At 45.9% G+C, this 13,659-nt stretch overlaps 1 pseudogene; it reads right to left on the bottom strand.

The window, feature by feature from the left end:
- Positions 1 to 319: 319 nt before the first annotated feature.
- Positions 320 to 11,893, bottom strand: LOC125554633 (annotated as a pseudogene).
- Positions 11,894 to 13,659: the final 1,766 nt, after the last annotated feature.

Raw genomic sequence — 13,659 nt, 5'->3', positions numbered from 1 at the left:
GGCGGCGGTGGGATAGGAGCCATAGGAGGAACTGGGCGCTGAGGACAGGGAACCTCACTGGAAAGAACTCCCCATAGACAAAGGGCACGCATGTGAATGCGCATAAAGGCAACAAACTCACCATAGTTAGCACCATCAAATATCACCAGACAGCATGGAATGGCGACATAGCCCAATGAGGTTGAAGACCTGATGCTCCTCTTGTGTCTTTCTTTTTCCTTCTTTTTCTCTAATCAATCCGCGCATATGAACAAGTCAATTGGACAGAGACAAAAGGGCCCACGACAAAGGCCGAACCACGAGCAGCAGGGGACCTCGATCAGCCGGACTTTGCAACTGGCGGGTGGAGACGGCGACCGGCGTCAGGACCACCGGCTCGACAGGGGGCCACGAGCGGGGCAGGACGGGCCGCCGGCAGCAACGGGCGGAAGGGGCCGATGGTGGCTGGCAGCGCCAGGCGGCCGGAGCTAGAGGGGCATCTGGGGGCCGCGGACGGAGGGGCGTCGGGCGGCCAGGAGAGCAACGCCCGAAGGCAATAGCGGCGCGGATGGGGCGAGCAACCAAAGGCGGCCTTGGAGGAAGATGAGCAGCGAGCGGCTGGATCAATCGGGACCAAGTCCGATAGGATCCAACACACGGCGCTGAATCTGTGGATTCCACAGAGCGGTTGGATGGGAAGCTCCTGTAGCTAGAGATGAATGCAGGCAACAGCAGAATCATGGGCCGGCAGAAAAGAAAGCAATGGCGGCCGTGTAGGAGATTGGATCGGGAGCAACACGAGTTGCGCGTGCGAAAAAAATATCTAGAGCTCTAATACCATGTTGAGAATAGCAACTTAATATTATTAGGAGGCCATAGCCAACTTATATATGTGTACAAAAGGATGCCAATAGGCTAGAATACAAAAGACCAAAAGACACACTAATATAACTCTTAACACCCCAAAGTTGTTTAGCAGTACTTGTTTTGTTCGAGATACCAACCTTCTTTGGGAAGTTAGATCCACAAGCGGTGAAGTATGTTTTTCTAGGCTACTCTTCTAGTCAAAGGGGTATAAATGTTGGTGCCCCTCTGAGAAACGCAGGCTTGTTAATATGGATGTCACCTTTAGGGAGTCTAAACCATTCTATGGTGAGTTGACAGATCTAAGTTTGTTGTTTGCAGAGCTTCACCACTTACACTCTGTGAAGGATGGTCAAGTGAGGGAGCAGGCTGCGTCTCACACTCAGGGTGATTCTGTGGATGCAGGTTCAGGTCCAGCCAATAGTGGGTCAATTTCAATTCGTACTCTCGCCGATGATGATGTGCAGGTTTAGGTCCAGCCAACAGTGGGTACAATTCAGATTGGTAATCTCAAGCTTCCTGTTCAGGATCAGTGGCAGAAGATTCCCCTGGTGTACTCACGACGGCGGCCACAAGTGCATAGCCCATCTGACACACTCCTGGTATACTCATGACGGCAGTCTCAAGTGCAGGGGGAACAGTAAGGTAGTGATGCAAGCTCATCTGACACAGTGAACTGCCTATTGCGTTGCGAAAGGCGAATCGTGAAGCGACAAGAAAGGGTGAAGTGGCAAGGAAGGTTCTACCACAGGATGATGTTTGTGGTGACCATGACATTGGCAACTTTGTGTCTTATGAGGCTGTCTCCTCCCTATAGAGCGTCCGTTGCCTCTCTTCAAACTTTCAATCCCAAAGGATTGGAAGGCTGCAAAGCAAGATCCAAAGTGGCGTGCAGTGATGATAGAGGAGTTGGATGCATTAAAGAAAAACAAGACGTGGGTGCTAACCACATTGCCGGTAGAAAAGAAAACAGTGAGTTGTAAGTGGATCTATACCATTAAGCAGAATCCTGGGGGGAAGGGAACGGTATAAGGCCAGATTGGTTGCCAAGGGATATAGTCAAACTTGTGACGAGACGTTTTCTCTAGTGGCAAAGATGAACACATAAGAATATTGGCTTCCTGTGATGCAAACTATGGGTGCAAGTTGCATCAAGTAGATGTCAAGAATGCCTTCTTGCATGGTCAGCCGTAGGAAGAAGTGTGGAGGGAGATACCATCAGATTTTGTACTTCAGTGACCATGGGGAAGGTATGCAGGCCAAAGAAATCATTGTATGGGCTGAAGCAATTACCGAGGGCATTCAAACGTGTTGTCTGTGGTATGGGGGTATGACCAGTGTAACGGTGATCACACGATGTTCTATAGACACAGATCGGAAGATCACCATTCTTGCAGTTTATGTGGATGGCATCACTGGAGATGTTAAGGAGAAAATAGAGATTGAGGGGGTGCCTGAGCAAGGAGTTTGAGGTAAAGGATTTGGGCAACCTAAAATACTTCCTTGGCATTGAAGTGGCTTGGACAGAGAAGGGAATATCTTTGTGCCAACGGAAATACACCTTGGATCTCTTGCGTGACATGGGCATGATGAGACGTCATGCAGCCCTTACTCCGATTGAACAAAATCATCAAGTGGCAGCACAATCTAGAGAGCTAGTGAATAAGATTATCATAAAGTGGTTGGGAGATTATTGTACTTGTGTCATACCAAGCCTGACATTTCGTATGCCTGGGTGTGGTGGCGGATACATGCATGAAGATCAACTAGAGGTGGACGGCTATAGTGACTCTGATTGGGCTGGTTGTCAAGATGATAGAGGATCAACTTCTGCCTACTCTATGTGTGTGTTTGTGGGAGGAAATTTGGTGTCATGGAGAAGCAAAAAACAGACAGTGGTGTCTAGATCAACTGCAGAAGCCGAGTATAGAGCCTTATTCAAGGGTTGAGTGAGATGCTTTGGGTGAAGCACCTCCTGAGCGAGTTGAAACTTCTGAGGAAGGGACCCTTGCGGGTATGGTGTGATAATTAGTCAACTATAAGCATCGCTAATAACCTTTTTAACATGATAGGACAAAACATGTGGAAATTGTTCGATGCTTCATATTTGTCAACTAATTTCTCACGGTAGCAACTAGCCTTTGGATTTCACGTTCCTCCTGAATTGTTATAAAATGATAACCTTTGTCAACTAATGCATACTGATGATTTATCACGGTAGCAACTAAATTGTGCATGCAATAAAATGACAGAATGCAGGCTAACCTGATGATTTATCACGGTAGCAACTAGCCTTTGGATTTCACGTTCCTCCTGATCCGCAAAGAGTTTAGACTTAATTGCCGCTGCCGACAAACCACACAGGGTGGCATGCTTCGCATTTTCTAGAGAAATGGACGATAAAGCACCTGTTACAGGATAGGATAATAACTTAATGGTAAAACTCTTGAATGAGTAAACAAATGAGATTTCACAGCAAAATTAATTGTAACAAATATGAAGCAGCTACCATTATGGCCACAAAAGTTTGGATGCGCACCATGGGCCCCATCATCAGTATGCATTCTTTCAGGAATCACCCTTCAGCAAAAGGCAGGTCAAAATCACACTATAGCAGAATATGGGAAGGGAACTGGTAGCAAAACCAAAGGTCGAAATATCATCACCAAACAGATTTTTTTTTACCTCAAGGATGTAAATTATTCAAAGTGCCAACCGTGTTTGATAATGGTAATAAAATTCACTCAATACAGAAAAGGATGGCTAACCTGGGATCATCATCTCTTGTCAACGCAGATAATGCTGCACTTGCGCATGATGCTGCAATTCTTGGTCCAATTGCAGAGGCCAAGAATGCAACCTACACAATATTTATGAACAGTGAGACCAAATATACAGAAGACAAAAAAGCCTACAAATGTTTTGGTCATGAGGAAGTATAAAGTGCAGTACCCTACAGCCAGACAAACCCAGCTAGAGAACATGGTATGTAAATTCACTCATGACAATACTTACTGACCTTTGTTACTTATCATTTTATTGGTCATTAGTACTTTTAGTTTCTACATACTTTGTAGTATTTGCACTTTTAGTTTCTAAATACTAATTTGTCATTAGTATTTTAGTGTAATCATGTTTAGTTTCTAAGCATAAAATTATGCAAGCAGTTATAGTATCTCTCCATCAACCAATATATACCTTTTCAGATGACTAAGGCCATGGTTTCATAGGATAACATGGAAGTACAGTTGTGCACTACATGCACCACATAGACATCCCTTGAAAGAGTACATGCAAAGTGCAATTTGAGTTCACTTAAACCTGGACGTTCAGCATTGAATTGTACGCTTTTCAATTTGAATCAGACAATTAATGGTGTTAAAGGAAAACAGATTTGATGTGTGTCAAAATGGCACTAAAAATGGTACATTTTATATCTCTACTAGTAAAGGGGAGTTGGCAGCGTCGCCTCCCCTGGTTTTTTCCTCCCCACACCTCTTTCCTGTTAAGCTTCATGCACTAGCCAACGCAACCAAAAGTCCGAACTTATGGTAAGAGCTAGGCAATCCACATATACACTTCAACACTCCCTCTCACGTGTGATGCGGAAAGTCAACACGTGAATAGACTCAAAGGTATGACTCATGACGCCTATACATGGACAAAGAGGGGGGCGGAAGGAATTTTTTGATAAATTGCGAAAGCCAGAACTTAAACTCAAGACCTTAGCTCCGATACCATGTTAAGCTTCATGCATTAGCCAACGCAACCAAAAGTCCGAACGTATGGAAAGGTCTGGCAATCCACATACACACTTCAACACTTTTCTGGTTTTCTGTTGGTTTTTCTTTTAGTAATCTCAACTGATGGCACACAAAACAAAAACCAACGCAAATAGAGTAACTTGGAATAATGTAAACCAAATCGGTACTTTCCCAAAACAATGCCATGCATTAACTCAATCAAATTAAATCTGATCTCAACTAAATCTAAACTTCCCTTGCCTTCCACTACTCATACCCAAATCAAATCAAATCTATACCTACTAATAAAGGAAATTGATATTCTTAATCCGTCATGTGCAAAGGACAGATTTACACCTATATCGAATTACATAAATATGACCAGTACCCCTTCCTTGCAGGGAAAGGGAAACCACCACGTGCCCGATCCCCTTCGTCCACCCCCCGTACGTGAAATAATAAACCTGACCGGATTTCCTAAAAAAAACTTTCCAAGTTGGACAAGGAACAATCTGGGTTGGACAAGAAACATCTCTATCTCTTCTCTTCTCTCTTATCCTTCCTATCTTAAAAAAGAGTATTGTAAATTATGTAGTTCTCAGCACAAGCGGACCGGATCGCGGGACGAAAGAGCACTTAGGGTTCGCCACTGGAGATCACTCCACTACGGACGCAACTACTGCTCCCCGACATGCCGTCCAAGCGGGTGGCGACCAGCGGCCACTGTCCTTCTCCCCTTGCCGTCATTCTGCAGCAGGCGCCAACACTGGCCTAGATTCCCAAACAGGTCTCAGCCTGCTACCACAACTACTGCGTTGTCCTCCAGCACTGCTACCACCTCCGTGCATGAAGCTACCCGATCTGTTGTGCTTGTCCTTCGCTGACTGCCTCTCGCTGCCCGACGATCGTTGCATTTGTCATTAGATGTAAGCTTCGATTTCTGTTGCGCATGGTGTTGCACGCGATGTGTTGCTCCTCAGTGATAGAAGATGAGAAGAAGCCCGAAGATGCACCACAGTCTGAGGTTGAGAAGTCAAGGAGAGTGCAGAGACTGAAGAGGAAGAGAAGGATGCTGACCATAAGATATATTTCTGGAGTTCGCTATCGGGCGTGTGGGGACGAAATGAGCTACGACAATTCAGGCGGCCAGCGGATTTGGCGCCACGACGGCCAACCGATGTGTTGTGCGTGCATGATGGTGTAGGGGTGTTGTGCATGAGAGTTGGCTACCAGAGGGCATGCACGGCTGGCCGACGTCTGTGCTTGTTGGTTTGGCTGTGCATGCATGTTCAATACCGTCGTGTCGTGCTTGTGTGCGTGTTGGCCGGAGTGTAGTCCACTAAGCCATGTGGCAAGGCAGCGGCCCAAGAAAACGGTGTGCTTCTGCTCATTGAAACCCGTTTGCTTCCGCTCCATCCATTCTGTTGTGCGGTTCGGCGGTATGTCGGTTCATGGTATAGAAGGTGTCGAACCCACTGTTCGAGAAGAAGCCGAAGAATTCGGCATCTGCAGCATTCTTCATCCCAGTTCTTCCTCCCAACGACCTATGCCGCTTCATGAAGTGGCCCAAGAGTGTGTATCGAACGCCAGCGCCACGTTCTCAAGCTGCACCTCCCGGTGCTCCAATTCACGTACGCATTGGACAATAACCTTGGTATACTTCCTAACTGTTTTTTATGGAGCTTTGACTAGGAGCTCTCCAAACAAACAATTATATGAACAAACATAATTCATCATAATATTGATATACGGATCGCAAATAGGATTTGTAATCTTTAACTCAAATCTATAAATGGTTTTAAGTAGAGGCAATATCAATAAGGTTGCCTTATTGATCGAAGTGAAAATGGATCAATTATTAAAGGTTCTACTTGGGACTCAATTATTAAGGATTCTACTTGAGTCTCGAGCTATGTAGTCATGTAACCGATTTACCCCATAGGTTTTTAGGTGTACGAGTTTCTACTCCAATTGGCACAAAATACATCATTTTCCGACAAATAAATATGGCAAACACATGTGTGTTTCAAACATCTTTTTGAATTTTTAGAATATGTTAATACTACCTTTTTATCAAATTATCGTTCACCTCCAATACCAGTGTTAAACCTTTTTTTTGTTAGATAAACACGATTCTTTGTGCTTGGTCTTTCATTTTTGGGGTGAACTATATTTTACAACTAATCAATTATTTATTTTGTTTTCATAAAAATTTAACTTTTGCATATGGTGAGAACATTGTGGGTAATAGGTTTCAAATTATCACTTTAGCTTTTAATATTTTATCATTCATCACAATTACAACACACACCCACACGAAGAGAGGGGCGACAAGAAGGACGATAATAGTAACATGAGTGGGGTGTCGTGTTGAAATAGATGGCGTGGATGTGTGTGCATGCGCACGCACGGATGAGAGGGTCCGTCATGCTTATTATGCTAGGGGCATGCGACATTTTTTTCTCCCGTTGCAACGCACGGACATGTTTGCTAGTCTTACAAAAACCTCAACTAAATCAAAACTTTCCTTGTCTTTTCCTATCCATAAACGAATAAATTAAATCTTACCAAATTCTAATATATGGTGGATGTCTCTATTATCCCTCTATTCCCTACTGTCAAAGGAAGACCGTACGTCATGCTCGTTTCACTTCTCTTCATAACACCACGGATAGATCAAAGGAAAAAATCCACTCGCTTGCTCGATCCCACCCACATGCAAAAAAAAGCGAGTTAAAAACCCAACAGTTGAATCCCACGCACGCATGCCGACTCCACCCTCGATTCCTTGAGCAACCTCTCTCCAATCGACACCTTTGAATCTTCCATCCCCATGCTGCCACCCCAAGCATGCCGCTGCCCGTATGAGTCCCCTCACCCATGCCGCCACAAGCCCTTCCCCAGGCCCTATTTCGCCTTTGCCACCACCTCCGCCCTCCAGCATGGACCTCGTCCCATTCAAGCGTCGGTGGGTGATTGACCAGACCCACTCCAAGGGCAAGGTCGAAATCAAGCGGCCGAGCCTCAGGGCGGCAACGCGGTGATGGCGGATGGCTGGTTGCGGCCGCCGCATAGATGTGGAGCGAGTCGCGAGAGAGGCGGTAAACGAGCGCGGGATGGACAAGAAAGTGATGCCGGCGATGGCGACCATGCCAGCGGGCAGAGCAGTGTCGAAGGTGGCCGCCATGGTGTTTCCGAAGAGCAAGGCATCCACCATCGCACAACCGAAGAAGTCCAAATCCAGACCGAGGTTGGCCACCGTGGCCGACGTGAAAGCTGGCGGAGGACCTGAAGGCCGATGAAAGCTGGCGGAGGACCACAGTGACCAGTTCAAAATCATAAGGGTTATATTGGATGTTAGAATTGAATTCATCTCTTGGAATCAGGTCCCAATTCAATTTCAAAGAGAGGGGGGAGTGAATTACGAATTCAGCATTTTCTGTTTCGCTGCCAAGGAATTCCCTGCACTGAAATGATACCACGTCGCAACTCCAAATCATGCTTGGTTACCTAGATTTCACATTGCATGAAAACGGGAAACTTCATCTTATTCTCCAGATTTGACATCACTCAATCCTCTTCTTCTCCATAGAGACAACACTACTTCATGCATCGATGTGACCCCGCCAATCTTCGACGAGGTCATTTCCCTTGCAGGAGAGGAGAAAGTTCTGCCAACATGAGGACTAACCAAGTCAAGAACGACAATATTCACCCAACAGGACGAACGGAGTAATGGAAGAAGGCTCTATGCCCTGGGTATTGGAGTTATGAAAGACCGTAGTGAAATCTTGACGAGCGTGCGCCTGCCTGTAGTGAGAGTGGTCGAAGAGACCGATGCAGAAGGCCAACAAGGTCTCATGAGCTTGATAGTGGTCAGCAATACTTGCCAGCGACAGATCTAGACTTTAGCAGATGGAGTTGAGGAAGTTGGCCAGATTAAAACAAGGTCAGCAGCTGCAAGAAGATAGGAAGCAAGGGCTCGCTGGCGAAAGAGTTCACAAAGACTAGCTAGCGTCGGCAATTGAGCCGGGAACTTGCCGACGTTGGCAGTTGTGTCAGGCTTGTTAGCGGTCACATGCTAATGAGGTTCTCCTGAGTTTCACCGGCTGTAGAGGTGAAGGAGTGGCGTCCATGGTCTCGAGCTGTGAGCTAAGTGATAGTTTCCGATACATTTGTTTCGGAGCAGAAGAGCTCGGTATTGGATGAGGCCATAATGGGCCTTCACAGTAGTCCACCAAAGCCCACTGAAGTGGGACCCAAAACCAATTCCAGTTTCTGGACCATCCAAACAGTTGGTATTGAGGATGTACGATTCCAATCCCGGAATACCAACTCCAGTTACAACATCCAAACGGAGTCTAGTTGACATTTCTTATATTTAAAGTACATAAGTAGGCAAGTAGAAGTACTGGCTTCCATTTCCAACATTCTCTGTAGTTGAAGACAGAACCATGCTTAGTGAAACTTTGAAGTATGGAGGCTAATCTAACTTTACTAAGGGATTTGATATAAAATTAAGTGCCAATAAACATACTCAGCATGTCATTATAGTACTATACATTATTGGCAACCCTCTAGTCCTTTAACCAGGTGGAATGGAGTAACTCCGTTCATCAATTATCTAAACAGAAAGTGATGAAAAATAATTTACCAGGGACATGACTGGATTAGAAGAACTGATGAACGGAAGTTCGTTTCCATGTTGAATACTTTGAGGTAGATTTCCTGGATAGAGAATAAACAGAATTGTCAGTGTTAAAAATGGAATCACACACAGTTTACAAAAAGGTGGAAAATAAACTAAGGAATTCTGATGGTGGAGCAAATAACAACTTAATGATGTAGAAGACCTGAAGTACTGCCATTGGAATCTGAATGTGGATATCCATTGCTTTGCAGTCTAAATGGCATGGATGAATCTGGTACCTCAATGTTCTCTAACAAACTATCCTCCACTGGAAGACGAATAAAATGGTAAATACATTGTGCCTTTGACTTTGTTCCAACATGGTCTGCAATACTATTCCAGTTGTCTTTGTGCTTTTCTATGCCCTCCAATAACAATAATGTTTCTTGATCAGTCCAGTTATCCCCCTCATTTTCTGATCCATCTTTAGCCCCATCGACTCTCTGCAAATCTAAGCTTGAATGCCCGATAACATATCTTGCATCATGGAAGCAATCAGAGCAAAGAGCAATATCTGCCTGCTCAATCAGTTAAACAACAAGCTTTTCACCACTAGATTCTTACCCACAGAAGAGAAAAGAAAAACAAGAAGCAGACTGGCTAATTAACTTGAAAGAATGATACAGCCTTGCAAACTCCCCCTGATCATCACGTCAAAGAAGAAAACGGTATCGTAGTTCATTTATACATCATTAACGAAACAGGACGAGCTGAAATTGAAACAGAACATATCTGGCCCAAGCCACCACGTATCACAAGTTAACCAACACTAAGTTACATTGCACCTAGACGCAGGTCGTTTCACATCACATAAATGACACCATAAGGATTTGTGTTCTGAATGTTTTTTGGTTTGCATATAAAATGTGGAGATATTACTATGGGCTTCCAACATTATGATGCATAAGCAAGATTTGTGACAACCACATGGGCACCAGTATCTGCTGGGTCAGAAAATCATGAATCGAGATAAATTGGGGTTTAAAATTAAATAAAAAACTGCAGTCTTTATGAACCCAACCAAAATTCGACAGCATACTAAACTCTGCGACAAGACTATTTAGAATACGCCTTTTGAGCACATGTGAAATTCATAGGGTTAATAACAATCCTAGATACAGAACAAGTTTTCCTGCATATGAAAAAAAAATGAAAACATAATATGTATATGTATATGTAAATATGAAGATGAGCACCTCTTTCTGTGACTGATAACGCAAACTGCGCAAAGACTGTGAGCAGTAACTGCAATAGCTCTCTGATAGACGCTCTCTAATCTTCCCGTCCAATTCTGTAAACTCAGCACCGGCATCAAAATCCACCACCTCCGAATTCGATGAAGATGAAGCCAGTGAAGAAATGTTGTCTGCTTGGAGACTACATTTAGGCCGATCAAACAAAACTAAACCATCAATGGATTTCAGCGGTGCAGTCAACAGTTGCAACTCCCCTGCTGGTTCCTCTATTAGAAGTGATGCTGCCACCCTCAGACCCTGGTGCACCAGCCCAACCGCGAGGTAATTGATGATTCCCCAGGTGTCCAAGAACCGAACGATCCTACTCAAATCATATAGTTCACCTGTGTTAACAACAAACCCCTGGCACTCCGCAAACGCAAGCCTCTTGCATGGGTTCTCCAAATATTTGGCAATAATTTTATTCCTTAAGATTATGAACTTCTCCGGAGTGTGCCCTGGAGATTTCCCTGTGAAGAAGTGTGGAACAACCTGCCTTTCCAGCCTGTGCACCACCCCAGGAGAGAACCACTCTACAAAATGTAAACTAATTCATGTTGCAGTGAACTTAAAACCAACGTATGTTCAGCAATTCAGGATTTGGTCGCAACAAGCGAACCTGAATGCTTGGGCACGACATGGAGGCGGCCCTGGAACTGCTTGTGCACGCCATGCCCCTCCATGAGGGGAGGTGGCGTGCAGACGTAAGAAGACGGCCTGTCAGGATCCGTGGAAAGGGACGGGTGGTCAGGGAGCGCCACGGAGAGCACCTGGAGCTGCCCACGCGAGATGTTCTCCAATGGCGGTGGCGCGGTGGCGGAGACATCACCCACATACGCAGATCGCTCAGCTGCAAGGCCATGACCGACGGATGCGGCCGGTTGACTGTGCGGCGGGTGGCGGCAGGGAAGGCGGAGATAACCTCGGCCAAGGAGAGCAGCTCTGCCTCACGGGGGTCGGGCACCGGGTCCCTGGCCGCGGCACCGGCCAGTATTTCGTCGTCGGCATTGTCGACCGCAGGCGATGGAACGGCCGTGTCGTCGTCATCATTGTCGGCGGCAGAGTCGGAATTGTCCGAGTGGTCGGCCGCGGCCGACGGCAAGGGAACGGCGTCGGAGTTTCGCTTCCGTTTCCGCCATTTGGTGCGCGAATCTGGGAGTTAGGGTTCGGACGGCGAGTGCAAAATCAGTTGGTAGCAGCTCAGATAATTAGGTCCGGCGAGAGGTTGGACGTACGAACCTGGCGTGCAGGAGGCCTTGCGCGGCATCGTAGGCGGCGACGACGCGGGGGCTGCCGACGCCGAAGAGGTGGTGAGGTTTCGGAGTGTGACCGCGAGAGAGGGGACCGACCGTCTAGACGATGACGACGAAGGGAACACGTGCGAGCAGAAATTGGATCATTTTGGGCGCGTTTGGTTGCACCGTGTATTGCGTATACGTCTCAACTCAGCCTAGCTTTCGAAAAACATGCTCATATGCGACATCTGCAAGTTATTTGATTGCATGTATATGAACTTTTTGTATTAGGGGATCAACTTTGGCACGTTGTTTGGTTGCCTGTATTGTCTCGACGCATACAACTACACGATATTTAATTGCCTGCATGGGGTATGATTAAGAGCTACCACTTGTACTTAGCACATAGGATTAAAAGCTAGCAGAGGAAAGAAGAGAAGAAATGCAGTATGCGCCGGACCATGGCGACGGCGGTGGACAGTGACCGGGGCGCCATGTCCGACGTGACGAGCACGAAGTCATGGGCGAGCGACCCCGTCGGCGAACTAGTTGAAGTGTTCGCGCAAAGACAGTGGACAGAGGAGGAAAAATGCAATGCTCACAATATGGCATTGTCATTGTAGTAGGACGAGAGAGAAGCTGAGATGATCGACGCCGGAAATGACTCCAGTGTAGTAGGACGAGAAAGAGGAGGTCGAGAGGAGGCCAAGATGATCAACCCCGTCGGTGGCAAAGAACAGAGAAGAAAAACCCCGTCAGTGTGCGCGCCATGGCGGCTTAACTATAGTAGGATCATGGAGAGAAGACCGAGATGAACGACAGCGACGATGATGAGAGAGGAGATAGAGAGAAACCACGCCGGCTAGAGAAATAATTAAACAGTATCTTAAATCACAGCACACATATCCATATGTACAGCCATGAGAAATATGTAGATCTTCTCGTCTACGATCGTCGAAACAGAAAACTTGCAACACGAATATTGTGCAGAGCTGCGAGATTAGGCTGCTCGTCAAAGAAAAGTTCAAACAATCGACCGTGCGCAATAAATCTAACAAAATTCGTACAAAACAGCTTCAAATGGGAACAAGAAATTGAGCATGTACTCGACGAAATTACAAACCGGTCGTTTGAATGGAACCGTAATATTGATGTGCATCTTTTTCGTATAGAGATTACCTCAAATCGAAGCACCGTTGTGTAGATTAGAGAGATATAGAAAAGAGAAGATTAGAGAGGAGCTTACTAGAGGTTGAAGAAGACACCACGTAAACACCTCGCATCCCTCCCATCTTCATTCGTGTAAGGGCTCGCTCGCTTGCGCTCGCCTCGACTTGACTCGTAAGAAACTGCCGATCTGAGCATTTCCAGCAAGCCAGGCCCAAAAATGCTTTAAGAAGCGTGTGATGCAGGCTCACCAGTGAATCCAGGCAACCAAACAGGCCTCTTTCTTCCGGCGCGGGCCTGATTGGGCTTGATGTGGGCAACCGAACACGCCCTTTACGGCGTTGGACAAAAACCCCTGAATATCCACTCCACGCGATCCAGCGCACTACACAGACCGATTCGTACATTTGAATTGCCACAAATCGAAAGCAAATTAAACCGGTAGAGATTTGTGGACGTCCAATGTAGGCGTCCGACTCAGTAGTCTCACTAAAATCTTCATCGTCCATTTCGCTCCAAAACCATCGCTGTGCATTCAGGCCACTCATATCAATGCACTGAACGGCTACCAACTGCATTCATAAAATGTAAAAGCTTATCACATAATTTCTAAAAATGACAATGCCATATAAAAAGAATGACCACACCTTCTAAAATTGTTGACAACATGTAGCGATCCGACCTTAGACGATCAAATCTCTGTGTATAAGTGTCATCTCTGGATCGTTAATGCTGACACACACAGT

The sequence above is a fragment of the Triticum urartu genome, chromosome 4, assembly GCF_003073215.2.
Source record: "Triticum urartu cultivar G1812 chromosome 4, Tu2.1, whole genome shotgun sequence".
Taxonomy (NCBI): Eukaryota; Viridiplantae; Streptophyta; class Magnoliopsida; order Poales; family Poaceae; genus Triticum; species Triticum urartu.
Note: the sequence above shows the minus strand (reverse complement) of the source record. Positions and strands in the feature narration are given on the sequence as shown.